Source organism: Molothrus aeneus, chromosome 6, assembly GCF_037042795.1.
Source record: "Molothrus aeneus isolate 106 chromosome 6, BPBGC_Maene_1.0, whole genome shotgun sequence".
Lineage (NCBI taxonomy): Eukaryota > Metazoa > Chordata > Aves > Passeriformes > Icteridae > Molothrus > Molothrus aeneus.
In genome coordinates, this window is record NC_089651.1 from 4575824 (window position 1) to 4593920 (window position 18097).

At 41.1% G+C, this 18097-nt stretch overlaps 1 protein-coding gene across 2 annotated transcripts in view; it reads right to left on the reverse strand.

Moving 5' to 3' along the window:
- Window positions 1-3838, reverse strand: part of HIPK3 (homeodomain interacting protein kinase 3) — a 69042-nt gene extending 65204 nt beyond the window's left edge. For both annotated transcript variants that reach the window (XM_066551824.1, XM_066551823.1), the window contains exon 1: window positions 3712-3838. The gene's annotated coding sequence lies outside the window, so the exon portion shown is untranslated. The remainder of the gene's footprint in view (window positions 1-3711) is intronic.
- Window positions 3839-18097: the final 14259 nt, after the last annotated feature.

Below are 18097 nucleotides of genomic sequence, written 5' to 3' on the forward strand. Positions count from 1 at the left end.
CATGTAGGAAATACATTATCTAATAAAGTCACCAACTAAAATCCACTTTCACAGTTACATGTTGTTCTCCTGCTCACCTGTCACTCAAAGCACAGTAACTCTGAAGAAAAAGCTACAATTTCTCTAAAATTCTGTAGAAGAGGTAGAGGCTCTAAATTAAAACTCTCTAAAGGGGGAATGGGCAAAGCCAAGACCAGGTAACAGGATTTTCCAGGCTTTATCCTTCATTATAGGTTATTTCAGGTTAAACAGAGGGTGCTCAGTGCCTGTAGAAGTCAGAAAAGGTAACCCATTACTAACCCATATCATAGCATCAGTTATTTTAGGCTGCTTTAAATGGAGTTACATGGTCATTTCAGGTGCACTGCACTCACAGCATGGTCTGGAACATGCTCAGTGCTCATCCTGGCTCCTTTCCCCATGTCTGATGTTGTGCTCAGCCCAGCCACGGTTCTGAAGCACAGTTTCAGACACTTGAAGTCCCATCCTGTACTCAAGATCTATTAAAAGTAATTAATTATTTTCTTTCAAGACCTATTAAAAGTAATCCATTGTTTTCCAAGATCTTGTAAATACCAACTAATTCTGCAAATTACAAAATAAATTGGTATTAAAAGGAAAGAGGAGACCTTTTCTTTCAAGACCTATTAAAAGTAATTCATTATTTTCCACTCCACCTCTGATTGTCAGTGAAGGGATCTCAAGAAATAGAATATTTCAGTGACTTAGGAACTTGGAAAATACAAAATGGTACAAACAAGCTTTTCTGAAGTCTGAAAGGTGGATGCTATTCCACAAAATTCAACAGCCAACTCATGACAGAGGAATGTTGGTAGCACCACCATGACACTTCCACATTTCTTCTTCCCTCAACCAAGGATCACCAGGTGATTATCAGGCCTGCTCTACCAAACCTGTACTTCTGTCAGTCAGAGCAGTTTAATTCAGCTCTAATGCTTCTACAGATCAGATGAAATTATTTCATATATTCAGAAAAGTCGAGGCTGATCTAATAAAAAAATGTAGGAAGGCCTCTCTGTCCTCTGCTTTACTCCCCAAAGTTCTGTGCAGAAAGCAGCACTGTCTGCAGGAACTGCTCTGTAAGTGCCACGACACCCCACACTGCAACAGCGAAATTTAGCTCCACTAAAAGCAGTTTCTCCTTCTGTATTTAACATTCCTCCAAAATACATGTCCAGCCTCAAATGACAGTGCTGTTCCCGTTACTAACGCTGCTCTTCTCCCCCCTCACACACAAGAAAGGCAACCACAAAATTCCCGTTCCAAAGGCACCGCTTTGTCAAAAGGGCCTTTGTTGCAGTGATCAGCACACTGGCAAAAGGGAAAATACAAGAAAGAGATCCTATAGAGAGGTAAAAAGAAAACTGCTCTAAAAACAGGAAGTGTGCAATCCCTTCAGAGAGGGCTACACACACCTAAACACGTGAGCTTGGGAAAACACAGCCTGACATTGCTACACCTCTGGATTGGTGTTTCCACAGGAATTTAGTACAGTGAATTCTGTTCCGCCCAGGGGCTGGTGAGCTAACCAACCCTTTGCCTCTGAAAGTGCTGCTCAGCCTCCCATCCCCTTGCACAGATGCCATCAATCCCACAGATGCTTTTGGAAAAAAATCACCGATTTGTTTTGAAGCAACTGCTGCAAACTGGAGGACACAAGCAGAAAAGCAGCACATGCAAATAAATTCTAGTGGTTTTTTATCAGTTAGTTCTGAAAGATGAGTTGCAAGCTCAGTCTCCCTCCCCACACCCTGTCTTTGTCTCTGCTATCTTGTTATGCAGGAGCCTGTCTCATTTCCCTGTTTCCATAGGTAGTTGTTTGAAAGAGACGAGGGAGGAAACGCGCAAACACAACAAAAAAAAGCCCGAAACAAAGAAAAATCACAAGCGCCGCAGAGACCCCAGGGCAGGGGCAGCTTCCCGAGCAATTTTTCAATGAAACTTTATTCCAGCTCATGGAACCCATCCAGTTCCACACCGCCCCCGAGCCCGGAGAGCCACGCACCACCACCGCAGTCGGAACTGGAACACCCAGCCAAATTTATCTATGAAAAAAATGAATTAATTAACAAGCACGAGCGGTGCCACACCCTGAGTGAGCTCCGAGCAGAGAAGCCCCCAGGAAGACGTGGAGGGAGTGAAAAGTCCGAGGGCTCTCAGCATGTGCTACCATAAAAGGTCCGCAGATAAAGCCGCCCCACGGCTCCAGCGGGATCAGTTTTCCCCCGGTAAGTCCGCGTTAACACTTTGCTCTATTTATTTGCCATCTCACCATGCCGCTTCGTAATACAGTATTGACCTATTTTCCAGGTGCTTAATTAATCTCTCTGCTGGCTGCCACGCTTGTTAGGCAGTTACTGGTGTGTATTTTAAACTTTAGTTTATAGAAAGCTCTAGCAAATTAAGTCTGTTACGGAATTATTATGTCAGTCCTCGCACTCCATCCCAGCTTTCCTACTCGGTGCGACATCATCAGAGCCTAAACTTTTTGCAAACGATGTCACGGAGAGGTAATACTGGGTAGAAAATGAATAATCACACAAACATGCATTGTTATCGACAACTATACAGCTTCACCTAATGTAATCGTCGCTCCCAGTAACATACTTTCCCACAATTTCAAGACACTGAAATAAACAAGGCAATACACAAGTAGGGAGATGCGAAATACACAAGCAGGAAGATGCAAAAACATCAGAGCGCCACATAATTTCTAGCAAGTCAAGCCCTGGAGTGCCAAAAACTAAGTTAACAAAGAAACAAACAACCGCAGTTTCTGACATTTTCAGTCAGATGCAACAGTTAGTAACAAAAGTATAGCCTCAAAAGAAAGCTCTTTATTATATACGTGTAAGCACATAGCATTGACGATCGAGGGCTCGATCTAAATAAAAATAATTTTTACACACTCATCACAATCTCCTACAGCGTTAAACACATGCAAACGCACCTGCCAGCTTTACAATTGATACCACGACGAATCCAGAACAAACCCCGCACAATCCCTGCCGCAACCATTACGGCAAAGCCTCCGGCACACAAACCCCTCTGTTTTTACAGAGCTCGTTCTTGGGAACTGACCAAATTTTAAAGCGTCCACTTCCTTTCCAGTTGCTGTTAGTGATGCCGGCCCCGGGCACCATTTGCCGCCCCAGCTTCCCCCCAGCGCGGGTCTCTCCTCGGGGCTCAGGGCCGAGGGTCGCGTCCCGCCGGGACTGCCAGGAGCGGCCGCGCCGGCGGCCGAGCAGCACCCGGAGCGGGAGGAGCCGCGGCCGCGCCCCGGGACCCCCCGCAGCCCGGCCGGCCCCGGCGCTCCATACAAGGCACGGGGGGAGGCGGCGCGCCCGGAGGGGAGCGGGGCAGCGCCGGGAGCGGGCGAGGGGCGGCCACACCTCCCCCGCCGGGCGGCGGCGGCCTCGCTCGGCACCCGGGGCGGCTCCGGGCCGCGCCGCGGAACGGGAAACTTCAGGGACGCAGCGGGGCGGGCGCCGTCGAGGGCAGCGGGAAGGGGAAGCGGCGCTGCCCGCTCGCCGCCGCCGCGCTCGGCCAGGCCGGCGGCGCTGCCCCGGGCAGGGGGGTCGGGTGTGCCGCGGAGCACCCCGCGGGCAGGGCGCGATCGCCGCCGGCGGAGGCAGAGGCGGCGCCGCTCGCCGCCCGCGGGGCCGGCCCCGCTCGCCGCCGGCCGCTCACCTTCACGGGTCGGGCCGCGCTGGCGTCCGCGCTGGAGCTGCCGCCGCCGCCCTGGGCATGTCCGGGAGCGCTCCGGGAAGCGCCGCTCCGGCCGGGCTCAGCCGCTCAGCCCCGCCGCTGCTGCTGCCGCCGCCGCCTCGGCCGCTGCCATCTTGTCCTGGCGGCTGCGAGGGAAGAGCCCCGGCTCAGCCCGCTCGACAGACCGGGCCTCCGCCTCATCTTCCCGGGGAGGGACCCAACCCGCCCCCGGCCGCCGCCTCCTCCGCCTCCGCCTCCTCCCGCCTCCGCCCTGCCCGCGGCGGCCTAGCGGCGCCCGCCGCCGCCCATCGCCCCGGAGCGGCGGGCCGCGGCCCCGCCGAGCGCTGCGGAGGGGGCGCCGGCCAACCCCGCTCCGGCGCTCCCCGGCCCCCGCCCAGCCCGCGGGGCGCAGCCTGCGGGGCGCTCCCGCCGCCCGCCGCTCCGCTCCGCCCGGCCCGGCCCGCCGGCAGCGCCCCCGCCCGGCCCCGCCGCGCAACGCAGCCACCGCCGCCGCCCCGACCCCGCTCCGCGCTCGCTTCTCCCGCACCGACCGGCCGAGGCTGCTGTGCGGCCATCACCACCCCTGGCAGCAACTCGGCGGCGGAGCCTCCTCAGCGCCAGCTGACGGTCCCCCCGGGAAGTCCCCCCTGGGAGGACAACTTGAGATGCTCCTACCGCGAACTGCCGTGATGGTCCCCCCGGGAAGTCTCCCCTGGGACGACAACTTGAGATGCTCCTACCGCGAATTCGCCTCTGTGCCCGCCCTGGTCTGTCACTACCTGGAGGAAGGCAACCTGGTGCTTTGTGGGGACTCTGCCAGGAGCACCTGTAAAACCCCCAATAATCCTCCGGTGCTGGCCATCCCAATCACCACACCCCGAATCGGTGAGCTCTCCCTCCCAGCTCTCAATTAGCTGCCAACTCCCATAACACTCATTCACACACACACAACGTGCTTAACGATGAGCAAACTGGTGCCAGGACAAAGGCCTGAGTCTCAGGACCTGGAGCTTAGAAGATGACAAGGTGAGAATAAACGTACCAACTCCTAACTCATTTAAATGAGTGCTCTGGCCTCGTAAGACAAAGAGACTTCCCTAGCCAGCCCTGAAAACAACTGTGAAGCACCAACCTTCCAGATCTGGTCTGACATCCTTCCCTGGCTCGCAGTCCTTGCCACGCTAGCCGGAACCCCTCAGACACACCACCAGCTTTAGAGGTAGCAGGGCAGAGCAAATGTATTGACCAGTTTGCATCCTGCATTACAGTTCAGCATTTTGCCTTGCTCAACTCTTCACAAAATAACAGGATACACCCCCAGTAACAACATGTCCCTAATATTGTACATCACTTAAATATTAGTGGTTTGTAGGACTGGTCAGCTTCTGCAAACAGCATTCTTGACCCAAAATAGTGTTCAGCTGATGTGGGGCAAAAAAGGAATTACTGTTTGCCTATAAAGTATTTAGCCCCAAGATAAATCCTTGGCTACAGCTACAACTGGACATCACATGCTTCTCCACCTCTTGCCAAAAATAACAAAGAATTTCTTTATTTACTTGCACAACTACACGTACTCTGCTATTTTTTCTCACTACTTGTTCCAGTATTTTCAACACGTGTCTGCTTGATTTTAACCTTTATTTAGGACCAATCCTTGTAATAAAGATTGTTAGGATGTGAAGTCAGAATTTGAATTAATTAATTGGAGAAGCCAGACTTATTGTACGGAAGTGCTAAAACCTAACATTGGTTTTACTACCACAACACCACCAATTTTCAGTCTTGTAAGTAATGAGCCATATAATTTAGGGCTGGGGAAGAAATAGGTGGGTGTCAATGGTAGTAAATTATAGCACTCAAGAGCTGCTCATAACATCTATTGCTTACTAATTTTAGAAATATTAATCAAGCTCCTAAAAAATAACATCCTACAGAGTTATTTCTACACATTTTATTAATATATAAATAGACAGTAAATGTTGATAAACATTCTTGTTGATTACTTAACCATACAAACTCTAAAATGGCTTAACAAAAAAAAAGTACATTAAATATATGCTGATTCAATCCATACTTGATCTGCAAACTTAAATTGGTGTATCACTCCAATTGTATAAATTGTATATCATCCCAAATTGTGAATCTCAACATATTTTTTCCAGCTGTTTTTTAGGATCTATTTCTAGCAAATTTCTCATGTTTCACCATGCACCTTCTCTACAATTTGATAACCAAAACAATCCAAATACAGTTGTAAATTTGAATGTTACCAATCCTCTACTAACAGGCAAAATGATGAATCCAGTGCTCCACGGATACATCTGCACAATTTTAACCAACTTTGAGAAACAGATTTGAATTTAGATTTAGAAAAGAAGGGGTGACTTTGGGCTCATTAACCTCTCTTATCATGCTGTTCTCTCACTGGAGTTTTGGGTGGGTCACGTTTGCTAAATGACAGCACCTCCTGAAACATCCCAGCACTGTCAGTTCTCTCCTCATGTTCCAGTTTTTGCTAATTAGATCAAGCTAGACTCCCACTCACCTTGCAACAGGAGTATCACCAGCGTGTAATCAAACTCTCAAATCTCGTTGAAACTCCTTCAGTTGCTTTTGTGGAGCGCAGCACCCCTCTGCAGATCCATTGTTTGTCCTTATTTCCTTTCAAGCCCCCTCAAGGAGCTGCCTTCTTTGGCAGCTGTTTCAATTAAAGCTTTCCTCAGCCTTGGGGCTGAGGGCTCGCCTCAGTGAGTGCTGGAGTGATGAACCTCCTCTGTCAGAGACTCCTGGGGATGACTTTGGCCACAAAATAGTTTTGAAGTGCCCACAAAGCACAATAAAACAACATTAGATGTATCAGCAAGCTTTAAACGCTCTGATCACCGTTTCTATCAGAGGTTAAATCTGTGACTGTGTCTGAGATGCCCTCACATGACTTTTTTTTTGTCACCTGGAAAACAGCAAACACTTCCCTGTCCTAATTTTCTCTTGGCAGGTACATTTGTGCTGGTAGGCAACAGAGGGGTTAATGTGGAAACTCTTGTTACACCTGTAAGTGCTGTGGGCTCCTGATACCGTTTGGAGGGGAGGGTTTTGTTTCAAAGTGCTTAAGTAACTCGGTGGAAGGAGGCTCTGTGTCATTTAGATTCATTTATGAAGTTCAGCACTGAAACACACACCCCCGTGGGCTCCTGTTCCTCCTTGTCTGCAAGCCTTTGCAGAGGATAAGCACTAGTTAGGTGTGAGTGCTCTGAGTGGAAAATAAAACCCACAAGTTAGAAGAAGAAGATATTTCCAACAGATGTAATCTATTATGCAGCAAAAAGAAACGATCTGAGGACAAACACAGGCTAGAAGCTTTTGGCAGAACACCTCCCAGTGACATTTTGTGCTATTTTTGTTACCAAAATCTCAAGTGTAGATGCAGGCCGAAAATGCTTTGGCTAGAACAATTTGTTTTACTCCTCAAACTGCAATAAGCTGTATCATCAAAACACTTTTTACAGCCAGGATGAGTTGTTCATATCAGCTTATGGGTCGCTTGTATCAGCTGGACTCTTAATTTTTGAACAAGCTTGGAGTCCTGAATGAGGCTCTGCCATCACAGGAGAAGGCAAGACCACAGGGCTGTAATTCCATCCAGAAGGCTCAGAATGACACCAAGAACAAAGGTGCAATTGCATGGAGCAGCAAGGCACAGTCCCAGTGCAGAGGGACAGAACTGGCCTCTCACAATTCTCCTCAGCAGTTCCATTTCCCCAGTGCTGGCTCTCCACTGAACATCCCATTCTGCAGCTTCAGCTCACCCAGCAGAAAAGGCTTTCCTTGGGTCAGGAAAACACTCAGTGACTGTCAGAGCTGACACAAAGAGGATGGCAGGGTTTTTCCTTGGCACCTGGATGGGAGACTTGAGTTTCCTGAGCAGAAATTATGAAATCCAAACAACCCAGAAGCTGCTTGGCAATGTGGTGCTGTGACCCCTGCGGGTGTCCAGGCCTTCACACGTGGAACAAGCAAAGGTCCCACTTAAATTTTTCTTTTTTTTAAACTTGCAGGCCGCAGTCTTTAGTCTTTCCCACAGTATTTAATAATTTGTTAAGCAGAGAATTAATTCATGGATTCAAATTATAGGATTTGAAATCAGTATTTACTGTGTAGTATTTTGTGTAGTATGTACTATGTGCTGTGTGGTATTTCAAACTGGCTGTAGTATTTTATGCTTACAGTATTTATCCTTCCCAATCAGACATAAGACAGGGCAAAATTAGGTAATTTTTTTCCCTCACAATTCCTTATCTAAAGCATTTTTAAGTGATGTTATGGTCACTTAAGTATGACTTGTATTATGAGAAACAAGCATTCGATATTCTGCATTTGGATCAAAATTTTTCAAGATCCAAATTCCTGTGGAAACATGTAAAGGGGTTAAACTGATAAAGTAACTGAGAGTTAAACTGATAAAAAGTGCTCTTTTAAAATATAAAAATTTAAATGTACACTTCCCACTGATTACCATCATATTCAGCCAAGCACAGTTCAAAGTTCCCCATCTCACCTCCCCATAGATATGTTTACTAGATATACCCAAAATCCAACCTTCTGTTGCTGGGTGTAAATGGAAAACTACTTTCAAATTTAAAGCAAACATACACTTTGCTCCTTTTGCAACAACTGGAAGGTCAGTTGAGAAGCACTGTGTTTCCTCAGTTAAAAACCACACAGGTTTCTCTATGCATTTTCCACTGAGACATTTGCAAAAATAAGCACAAATAAAATTTGCAGATTTAATGCAGGACTAAAAAGATTTAAAAAATAAAAAAAAGGACAGGGTGGAGCAGAAGTTGGTGAAAGTTTGTTTGTTGTTTGCTGTTTGACTTACAAATTCAACAGCCTGGCTCCTCTGGAAAGATTTAAAAGCTGCCAGGGACAGAAAATGCTTTCCATGGGCTCATGGTAGTTTCTGGGGCTTTGTTTGTTCACAAAGACACCACAGGTCCCTTGCATCTCCATCCACTGGGGCTCTTCCAAAGAAGAAAATCAGATTAAAGCATTCTTCAGATTGCCTCCCTTTCTACTTGTTCCTTCCTCAGCCTTTAAAGCCCAGCTCCAAGAAACCTCCTGCACCATCCTGACATTGCTATTTCAAATTCTGCCAGGTAATGATGGAATTTTCTCTTAGGAAATAATTTTGTCTGCTATCTAAAGGTAATGATAGGGTGACTAAAATGGTAATTCTTAGAAAATGTGAGAAGGAATCTAAAATCTTTTTGGTTATCATGTGGATAAAAGCTGGCTGACTTGAGATGAAATGCACTCTTCATCCAAACTAAAACACGAATCCCCTAACTTTTGACACCAGAGAAAGGCAGAATAACTACACTGTAGAATCATTTAGATTGGAAAAGACCTCCAAGATCATCGAGTCCAACCTTTAATAGAAGAGTGATGTTTATGTACAAGGCAAAGGGAAAAAATCATAAGTAGAAAAATACAATTAATTTATCTTGAAATTACATTAATACCTACTAGTTCTATTTAGGTTTTACAGAACTTTTCTCTCTCTCTTTTTTTTTTTAATTTTTAAAATTGTTTCTTTTCAACCTTCTTGTTCTTTTCAGTGCCACAGTTGTTGAAACAGCTAACTGGGACAACTATAATTTAAAAATATGACCCCCTGCTAATTGTCACAGATGATTTTGCTCAGGGACACTGTGAGATATTTATTTCTCTGCTTGTGTTCATATTACATCAATAGGTGAAGATTTGACAGATGCTTCATTGCTGTCTTTTAACCTATGCTAAGATCTTGTTCATATTAACATATTTTCTTTAACAAAGAGTTAAAGAAATGCAATATTTTTGGGGCAGTTGAAATATCTTTACTGGATCACGTAAATGCTAAGGTATCATGGTATTGTATTTTTCAGGCTGTATTTTCATTTTCAGTCTGGTTTTCCTCTTTGTTAGAGCTATAGATCACTCCTCACTCAAGTACCTTAGGAGATCCACAAGGAAAGGGTTTGTCTTCAGGAAATGCGTCACAATAATGTGCATTTCTAGTCTGACACTGTAAATTTTCTTGCATTTTCTTTACTGTTTTCATGTAGTCATTAGCCTTTGTGGTGCCTGAGTACCTTTCACAGAAGTGTATTTAATAAGTACATTTTAATGCTCACTCTCTCTTAGCAGGAAAAGAGCTGGAAGTGACTGTTAGGGTTAATGAATTTTAAATGTGTACAAAACTAAAGTATGTTTCTATTTTTGAGGTGTTTGGCAAGGACAAATATATTTTACAATATCTGACTATTACAACATAAAATAGAGAAAATTGGATATAAATTGAGAATGATAATATTCAAGGCAATCAACAAAAAATTAGGTAATCCACTCCCAATTTAATGATATCCGAACACTGGAAAAATGTTTACTTTACTTAAAAGTAAAAAAAAACTCTGAAAAACTTTTTCTACAGAGGAGAAAAATTACCTTTAAAATAAAAAGCATATTTAAACTTAAAATTCCAATGATATTGTGCTAATTTTAAAAAGCTTTCATAGCAAATATTGCCATTTTTTCCTGTTGTTTTGAAATAAGCATCAATAAGGACTCTACATTTAAGAATATCCATAGGGTACCACCCACTAATACTAGAATTATTTCATTTTTACAGGTGAGTAATGACTTCCATCTTCAGTGACTGATACATTGCAAGATCAAGGTGAAAAACACAACAAATTTTCCAGCTGACCTCACTTTCCAAAATTCATCATTCCTTCAAATAAACATCATTGAACACAGTCAGGCAGTGGAATGACAGAATTCAAACACAATCCTGCATTACTCCAGTGGGTCTGTGCTTATTAGCAGTAATGTCTACTGACTGCAGGGAAAATACTGACAGCACTAAAGGTCTCTGGGGCTGTGCTTTTGCAGCATGTGAAAAATGTGTATTTCATGACTGGCTTTTTGCCATATTAAAATGAATATTATATGTGGTATGTAAGAAAGTTATGCTGTATTAATTCTCTTAAGTAGTGTGTTAAATATAGTTTTAGGTTACAACATAGTGTTAAAATAAAAACTATGCTATGTAAGATACTTTTTTTAAATAAAGGACTCACAGTGACATAGCAGCCACAGGACACCTAAATCTTACAGAGAAAATGAATTTATTGTTCCCTTATCAAGAGAAATTAATTTCTTCCTGCCTCGCTCAGGCATGAGGATGCCTCAGGATTAGGAGGAAGAAGCTGACACTGACCAGACAGAATCTTGTGTTTGAATGGAATTTATGCATGATGTATGAAGTGTATGAATATGCAACAGGCTGTTGTTTTTAAGGGTTAATCCTCTGTTAATGTGTGTCCTTCTTCGGGCTTGTGCTACCCAGAAAAAGGTAAAAGGTACCTGGCATCCCTTTGTTTTTATTGTCTCACATTGTCTTAATCCAAATTGTCCAAATTATTATTACTCTAATTATATTGCTATTTTCATAACCATTCTATTACTATTAAACTCTTAAAATTTTAAAAATACAAGAGATTGGCATTTTTCACACAGCATATTCCAAAGTAAATAGTCTGATTAGCTGGCTGCTGGTCCAGGCTGATGTTTTCCCATGGCAAAGAGAAGTTTTATCCTCATGCAGGATTTGTCAGCCTCCCCCGCCAGCCCCACAGGAGTGGAGCCTGCTTTAACTCTGCACTGAATCACAGCCAAGCCTATTTTAGAATTAAATGGAAGATGACCTCTTTACCTGGCTCTCTCCAGCCTCACTGTGAAAGCACTTGAGGACTGAGCCAGGGCTTTGCTGTCACCAGCTAAAAACAAACCCGAAGTGCACAAAAAGCCCCTTTTGTGGCACTGGGGTAAGGCCCTGTCACTAATCTGTCTGTGGCACAAATCCCTCCTGAGAAGCAGTTTTACCCCAATCCATGTCCACCTGCACCCTCCCTTAACAGTTTGATACATCAGCAACTTCTCCATGGGTTTTCCTACCTTTTAAAAGCAGATAGCCTTATTTCTCCCCATCCCCCAGGAGACATCCTTAATGGAAAACTAGTTAAAAATATCTTCTAAAGGTGTAAATTACCACATTAAGGACTCTCCTCCTAGAATGAACAATAGAAAAGGCACATTAATTACATGAGTTATGAAAACAGATCAAACCATTATAAAGAAAAAAACATTTCCTTCTTTAGTAAAGAACGTATTTCCCTATAAATGAGTTCATGTGTTCTGAGAGGATTCTTACAAAAGTTACAAAACTCGTGCTTATTTTTTATTTTCCTGTCCAAACCAGTAAGAGCCCAAATCCTTTCCAAAGGAAAAGGTGATGCTCGAGAGCAGTTTAATGAATTGTTTTGACCCAGTGAAACACACGGTGACCCCTCCTGGTAATGAGACACTCGGCAGAAAGTGTCACATGGCAGGAACAATGGCAGCAGGCTGTCACTACGGCCTCAAAGCCCCTTCACCTCGGAGCAATCTCTCCTCTGACAATGCAGGGGAAGATCAGGTAACACTTCTGACCTAACTGCATGTGCACTTGGTGCTGGTGGTGGTGCTTGGACCTATAGCATTTTCATTTAATGAGAATTTTGATGATGATATTATTATTATTATTATTATTATTATTATTATTATTATTATTATTATTATTATTATTATTATTACTATTATTATTACTATTATTATTACTATTATTATTATATTTAAAAATATATTATATTTATAATTTATATACAAATATATTCTATAATATATATTTTCTATTTTATATATTTTTATATATAGTTATATATTTATATGCTATATATTTATGTATCTATATATATTTATATATTTATATTTGTTTTATATTTAAATTTCTATCTATAAATATTTTAATTTACTTTTTAAACACCTCTTTGCTAGTTAGACGTAAAGCTCATGTTGTTTTCTGACTCACAGGCACTCTTGATGAAACAAATTTAATTTTAAAATGTTTTGGTGTGAAATACACAAAAATATCATGTGTACCCACGTGGCATTTTAATTAGATTTTGTGCAAAGGTAGACATGAAATCAGTGGGGTTTTGTGGCTTTCTCATATTTTGATATAATTACCACTCTCTGCTACTGAAACAGGGAGTGCAGCCTTACACATTTATGGGCTGATGTTGAAAAGAATGGGTGAAATAATAAAATAAATAATATTTATTATAAATATATATAATAAATATATATTATAAAATAAAATAAAATACATGGTCATAAATAAAAACATGGTCATAAATAAAAACATGGTCATAAACATCACATCATACTCAACACCCAAATGAGCAGCAATGAGATTCAACAGGTGAGAAAATAAAAGGACAAAAACTGCAGAGCACAAGACACTGCCAATAGCCCAGGAGGACTGAGCCTGGGGAGATCATGGTGAGATTTGACTCAAAATCATGTACATGCAAAGGTTCTCATGGCACCCTCAGAGCTTGGCAGCAGCACCCCTGATTTTGCTGGATTTTCCCTTGGAGGGGTGTCGCTATCATATTTTATGGAAAAATACCTTTGCCAGGATTTCTTCTCCTGGGAAGCTGAGAAGCCTCCGAGAAAAAGGAAAACAATAATTATCTGATTTGCTTCTCCTGTGTTTTGCTGCTTTGGAATGTGCTTGGAGATTTTTTTATCCAACATGTGAATTGTTTTAATTTAATGACCAATCACGGTCAGGCTGTGTCGGACTCTGGAGAGGGTCATGAGTTTTTAATTAGGATCTTGTTAAGCCTTCTGTCTGTATCCTTTCTCTATTCTTTAGTATAGTTTTAGTATAGCATTCTTTAATATAATATAACATCATAAAATAATAAATTAGCTTTCTAAGAACATGGAGTCAGATTTAGCTTTCCTTCCAACAATGGGGACCCCAGAAGATACCACAGAGGGGAGCACAAGGAAGGGATGAATTGCCATCAGGACACAGAGGCACAAGGAAAGGCCCACGGCTCCAGGCTCAGATGCTCCTTCAATAGAGCTCTCAAGAAAACTGGAGATCCTTCTGTAACTAAGTTATTTTTGTCAATATAGACTTGTGACTTAAAAAGCACAGTTTCTACAGGTCTAATATATGCACTGAACCTGCAGATCATTTTTAGGTTTATTTTTCTTTTTTAAATACAAACTGCATATCTCAGAATAAGATAATGAAGTGGTACATGTTACATAAATACTACGTGTGTCAGGGATTGAAGTACTTCCATTCATACCTCTTGTGCCATATCTTACCAAGGAAATTTGTACAGCTATTCCTGACAACAACAATTTAATATGTCCAAATTACATTATACTTTTTCTACCTCAATGACAAAATGCATCTGTATAGACTTCATTATTTTTCTATAGGCATGTAATAAAATAATTTAGAGATTAAAAAATACAAATCTGAGAGTAAAGACATTTTCATTTAACATATGCTTTATTAATCAATTTAATTTATTATTTAATTACATAAATGTGGGACACTGTTATTGATAGTTCTTACTCTGGACAATCCTCAAAATGTGATAAAAGTGCATCCTGTGAGGAAAGGTATCACCTGTCACTCAAAAATACTTCACAAAAATATTCCACAAAAATACCAAGAAGCAGCAGAAGGCAATGGCTAAAAGGGCAAGTGTTAGGGCACAGATTGAAACACCTCAAAATTAAGGCATGAAAAAGAGCAGGAAAAAGCATTACTGAATCAACAGGGATGGGCTTTTCAAGCAGCCAGTGTGCAGAGGAGAAGCCACATCATTTTAAAACACTGATTGTGTTTTAAGTTGTTTGTTTTTGAGCACTGCTTTGCGTACACACGTGCAGACAATTTTATATCTCTTTTTATTCACTTGTTTATGACTTCTGCTTAAGCAGAGATTACAGAACAGGGAAAGGAAATGTCACAGGTCTTGGGAAGCAGCATCCCAGAATGTGGAAGTGGTGTCATTACTTGGAGAAACTGAAGAGGAAATTACTGAATACTCAAAAAGAAAATTTGCACACTGAGTATTTTATTTATTTTCTTATGTGTAAGATTAATACTGGAATAATAGCAGAAGTTCCATTTTCATTGAAATATCTCCTGATGCTTCATGTGTTGTAACTACATCAAAATCAATCAAAATCTCACAATGCTTGTATTAAACTACTAATGAACATTTAGGGGAAATACCCAGAATATCAGTATTAATTTTAATAGATATAGAAACAGCAGTATTAACAAAATAGCCTCAATTATGGACCAGAATTTTCTGGTCAGGAGTAAAAAATATAAAATAAATTTAAATATAATAAATATTTATATTATTTAAAATGTATTTAAATGTAATAAATATTTATGTTTATTTATATAATAAATATATTTATATTACAATAAATATAATACATATAATAAACATAATACATATAATACATACAATAAATAAAGATGGCTTCCAAATGAAATCTTCCAGAGCTTGCCATCCAAGTATCAGACAAGAGATAACAGATGGATTCAGAGAGAAAAAGAGGAGTGTACAAGGAAAGAGGAGACAACCTTGGCCAGCACTGTAGGGAACATCATATCAGTGCACCAGCTGCCCACCTGCCTCAGGAGTCCTTATTTCCTGAAGGAAGAAATTCTGCCAGTGCCAGTTTTTATTCATTATTGTAGGACTGCCAACACTTTTTCTCTCCTGAAAGACAAAAACCTGTGTGTTGTGTAAAGCCCAATAAATATAATGCAAGTCCCACTGAGATCTTCAAAAAGTACATCAGTAGCATGGCTGGGATCAAGATTTTACTCAGATATTTTCAATTTCTTCAAGTACTGTTGAGACATGTATTCATCCCCCCTCAAAAGTGAGCCCTTGGAGATGCCAATTGAATGAGAAAAGTATTAAAAACCCCCCAAACAAACCTGGATTGTTAGTGTGGTTCCACTAATCATTACATTCCATCATAAAGACATGGAAATCAGCTTTTTATAGCCAGGCATGATGACAGCTATTCAACTCCTGAACTTAAAAGCAGTATAAATATTTTTGGTTTAACACATGAAATGTAACAATCAGACATCAACTGCTCTTCACCATTTAAATGCATTTCTTCAGGAGAAGCAAATTCATGTATTACAGCAGAAACTAATAACTATTTCACAGCAGGGTATGAGTAGCTTCTCATTCATTTTTTATTAAATAGTTGTATCTGTTACATGTGTGAAAGACTGCTTTAGCTGCTTATATGAGGCTTTTAAGGCAGAATATCATTCCACTCAGCAGACAATACTGAAAAGCTCTAGTTTAATTCAATAATTAACTTCTTTGTGTTTCATTTCCAAGCACAAAATATTACCTTTAATTAAAAACACAATAGGAAATTGCCTAGCTATCTAGTTCTTTAACAATGTACTTCTTAGTGGAAGGTACTGAAAACTAATTTAATCACTGTCTGTTGCTTTTGCACTAAGTCATACTTAAAAATGAGCTGGTTAACTCATGTCCCTTAAGTTAAGCTTTATACCTAAGCAAAAAGTGCATTTCCTGACTTTATTTCTGATCACTGGTGGAGTGTCTTGATGGCAACAACCTGGGCATTTATTCTTTGCCCCTTTCATTTCAGTGAGTGTATCTCACATTTTCCACATAGCCTCCAAAATGCCTCCTGCTCCAGCAGACTCAATTCTGTCATTTCTAATATCATTTGCATTTATGTTATTTACAACTTTACATTGCCTTTTGTACCTTATTACACTAAGTGACTGTGGAATCAAACTTCCTCATTAAAACATCTTTGGCAAAGCTCCTTTCTGAATCATAATTTTCAGTTAATTTCTATTCAGAGTATAATTTTTAAAGCTTGATGTTTATTAGACAAACAATAATGGAGTTGTGGGGCCTCCAAAGTGATTTATTTTTGAGACCTCTTTCTAACCTTTTAATTTAAATCTTAATTTGGAATTAGTTTAACATGAAAAAGTGAGATCTATTTTTCACTCTAATTCTAAATCAATATTAGCTCAGAAAATTATTCTGTCTGAGCCAGAGAGCATATATTACACCATTAAAAGTAACCTTTTGCAGGGAATATCACTAATGCTGCCTAAAAATAATTCATTTCCACGAATCAGAATGAGAAATCCATGGGGGTTTTTTTGCCCAGACACTTTTAAAATAATTTTGCCTCTCCATAATCCTTCTCTGTATACTATTCTTGCTTAATTGCTGCTAATGAGTATGTAAAATAAGGGATAACACATCCTCTAAAATGTTTGCCTTGACAAATGTAGAGAGGTTCTTCCACATCAGACACACCAAGACAGCCCACAGAAGGAACTGAGCTGAACTACATTGCAAGAAAATCATGATTTAAATTCAACAGTTTGATTACATTGCAACATGTTGGCATTATTTATTGCAGATATCTATAAAATTACACTTCCATGAATTCTTCCAATTGAGTCAAATCAGTCTTTCTTAGTAGAGATCCAGATTTAATCAGCATTTCCCAGAAAAGAATGGTTACCACTGCAAAATTGCTGAACTTAATCTAGATATTAATTCAAACGAAACTCACTGAATATTTTGTTTTTAAAGAAAACCTTACCAATATAACCCCATCCTGGCATTGGGAATACACAATTATTGCAAACTGTGTGGTTTGGTTTAGAAAAAATTTTTTTTTTTTAAAGTTGCTAAGCTGCTTCCTTTTCCACTGATCATCACTCCCTTATTTTTAAAGCCCTTGAGATGAGTTTGTCTCCTGAGACCTCTGGGACTCCCTGCAGAATTTCCTCTCCCTGATGCAGAGCTAAAGCACCCATGGAGGTGTCCACAGCAGCCATGGTGTCACTGCATGCCCCTGATGGTCCCAGAAACATGGGGCAGGACTGAAAACCAGCCCAAGAATCAAAGGGAAACAGTGCTAAAATCAGATTATTCTTTTTGCCATCACAAACCTTTCCAAGAAATTCACTTTCCAGCTGAGGGAAATGGTAGTGCTCTGTGAGGAAGTACAAAATCAGCTGCAATATCAGCAAGGTTTTCATTTTCTTCAAATGAGACGGTATTAAATGTTATAAATGTTATATGTTGGGATCTTTAGCTTGTCAGAGTGACCCTAAGAAGAGTTAGAAAGGCTCTTTTCCCAGCCCAGTGCTTGAAGAAGGAGTCAGAGCTCTTCATTTCTCAGTCTCAAAATTGTTTATTGTTTCTTATCTATAAAGAATTTTCTCCTGCCCTGCTGAGGTCCATCCTGCAGGACAGTTCCAGGCATTCTGCCTGCCCCAGGGCAATGTTATGTCTTTATACTAAAAACTACATATAAAATGTTTACAATTACTTCCCAACACCTATCACCTATGTTA